Raw genomic sequence first — 3,162 nt, forward strand, 5'->3', positions numbered from 1 at the left:
CCCGCCTCGGACCAACTCGAGGCAACATATGTAAATTATCGCTAATAGACCTTATGAGGTCATCCATAATCGTTTGGAAGTGTTCCGACTCCGTTTAGGGGTGTTTTGTACAAAAATTCACTTTAAAGGCAATTTGTAAGAAAATAGCTTCAATTGAATTGAAGGAATTGGAGCGGTTTTCCGTCTCGAATTCCGGGGAACGGAGTCGTACTTAAGGCTCGCGGCCGAGCCTATCACATCCAGAACATGCCTAGGAACAAAGGAAAATGCTTCACATACCTCGATAGCGCCTTACGCTCGCATGGCGTCGATCCCAATCTCGTCCAAAATCTAGAAATGGTCAAGTTTACCATTTGTTAGTTTCAAACTTTTCAATAATCCAACTTAACACATGTTTGCCTACCGAAATTTTGGCAGCATTTCCTCTGTATATAAGACATCCCCGAGACTTAGCTCGGCTCAATTCCGTCACGACCCAACCCCTTGGGCCGCGACTGGTGCCCTACTTGGACACCCACACAGACAAACATATCAAATCGTAACACACTTATCCAAATCGAATCACATACAAATAGCGTATACGGGCACAAATATCACACGCTGCCACAAATCATATCAAACTCAAAAGGGACGGCGGAATACACATCGCCGAACATATGCACATATATCAAAAAGCCGGCAAGGCTATCAAATGGCACAACGGCCCAAAATACATATACAAATGCACGCCGACAAGGCTGCCATAACGAACAGAATCATATAAACACAACTGTACAGAAGTAGGCACACACCCACAAATACGTCTACACACCTCTAAGCAGACCAAACGGATCATATGGCAGAACAGGGCCCCGCCGTACCCCTGAACAAATATATACATATGCATCAAACAAGTATATATACCAAAATGTAGGCTCCGGAATAAGAGGAGCACTCCAAACAGCAGAAGAGGGTGTCCTAAACTGGTGGATCACCAAACTGTGCGTCTGTACCTGCGGGCATGAAACGCAGCCCCCCGAAGAAAGGGGGTCAGTACGAAATATGTACTGAGTATGCAAAGCAGAAAATACAGAAACAAATCTGAGGCATAAACGAAATAGTAGTACAGAACATAAGTATAAATCCAACATATCAAAATGTTTACTTTAAAACATAAGTATAAATCCAACATATCAAAATGTTTACTTTAAAACATAAGTCATGCGTAGGGTACAGAAGAATATGGTCGCCCGCCCGTCGATGGCGCCATAACACAGCATAACACCAGAATGTTTCAAATCTCCGCATCCCCGTCACATATCACATCACAACATAACGCCATACACAGCATAACACCAAATATATGTGGAACTCGACCCTCTTTTGCGAGTAGCTCGGTGAACCATAAACACAGCATAACTCCGGAGTATATCAAAGTGCGCACGACAACAGAACCGGCCCGGGAACCGGCGAAAGATATAACAGAACGCACGAGCAGAGTCATGAGTAACCATATGCATAAAATCATTATCATAGACTCAAATATAAGTAAATGACCATACTTGAAATTCAAAATGATAATCATACCAAATTCTTTCAAAAGTCGTCCGAATTACATAAAGGAAAGTCGCGGGACCCACGGACGGGTATTGGCCCGAGTCGGGACCGCCTATGGAAAACATACTCATTATACATCATACGAACTCCTATAAAAATATTGGAGCAATCCGAGCCTTTATGCAAAAGATATGGCATTCAAAAATTACGAAATTCTTTAAAGTGAAACCTTTCTATGCAAAGTTCGGAAATCACTTCTTTCAAAAACATAATGGTTCATATTTCATCAAATCATACATAAGAGTGCCAAGGAATATATATAGATCATCATGCTCGGATTTCGGATTTGGAATTTCCTTAAGGCTCTAATCTAGCCTATGTGAAACTAAGGCATGCCAAGAAAAGAAGGTTGCTTTACATACCTGTCGGCGACTATTCGTGAATCCTTTTTGCCTCATCGCTCTTTTCGCCTATTTATATAAAAGTAATGTCATCGTTAGTACCATATTTTCTAGTTCACAGTCTATAGCCCAATCCTTATAGAACCTATATTTCAGCTTAGATATTCTCGTTTAGGTTTCCTATCATCTAAAATTTTAGCGAAAATTCGGCAGCACTTCCCCTATATGTTCGCCTCTCCCAAATTTCCAATTGCTCTCCTGTTGACACAGAAATACCAACAACAATATATGGATACAATTATATTTCCAATTCCTTCAATTCAACAAGAACAACAACATGTTCATATCAACACAACTTCAATTTTAACTTTCCCATCCCTTCGCCATATAATCCATGACAATCACAACTATAATGCAACTTAAAATAAGTTTTCCATGCCTATTTAGAACAGCCCCTACACGGCTCAATTCATCTTTCAACATCAACATCCACAACTTTTATTTTCATTATATATCCACAAACTTATACATGTTAAAATTGCCTCCAAAATGTGTATACAAAAAATTAAATCTTACCTCAATCTTAGGATAATTCACCACAAGGTATATTTCCAACTTGCTAAGATCCGGATAAAATCAATGTCATAACCATGAAATCGATGAAGAAAAATAGCTATACTTAATCTTTGAAATAAGAGAAGAACACTGGTTGCTCTTTGTTGAAATTGGAAGGAAAACGTTGCTTCAACAAAATAGGTGCTGCATATACCTTCCTTCAAGAATGAATTCTCCAAGAGGCAATCTAAGTTATCATACAAATGTATGCGAGAATTGAGGTCCGAAAATTTTATGTCGGCAAAAAAAAACTTATTATATCTAAAGTTAGGCAACTAGGCACTAACAAACAAATCTAATGTTATTTATATGTGAAGTAGTCTTATTTAATGCTTTAAAGAACTACTTTGACGGTGGAAGTGGTAAACATGTAAAGTAGAGGTTTTAAATATAATATTCCACAATACATACCAACTAATCATATAATTAATTTCTTGATCTCAATTCACTTTAATAACAATTATTTTTAATACACTTCATATACTCATTGCCATGATTATGTGACATAGCACTAGTCCATAGCCCCTTTTGGTGCACACAAAATATTATTCCCAATCACCGTGGTCACACTTTTAAAGTCCTAAATTATTTCGGGACCTCAAACGTCTTT

The 3,162-nt window shown here is 38.5% G+C and overlaps 1 long non-coding RNA gene across 1 annotated transcript; it reads right to left on the reverse strand.

Moving 5' to 3' along the window:
- Positions 1-607: 607 nt before the first annotated feature.
- LOC132605051 (uncharacterized) lies at positions 608-2,809 on the reverse strand. Its single transcript, XR_009568990.1, has 3 exons — positions 2,514-2,809; positions 1,959-2,006; positions 608-992 (listed from the first exon to the last, which is right to left on the reverse strand). It is a non-coding gene; the product is annotated as an uncharacterized LOC132605051 (long non-coding RNA).
- Positions 2,810-3,162: the final 353 nt, after the last annotated feature.

Source organism: Lycium barbarum, chromosome 8 (genome assembly GCF_019175385.1).
Source record: "Lycium barbarum isolate Lr01 chromosome 8, ASM1917538v2, whole genome shotgun sequence".
NCBI classification, from domain to species: Eukaryota; Viridiplantae; Streptophyta; class Magnoliopsida; order Solanales; family Solanaceae; genus Lycium; species Lycium barbarum.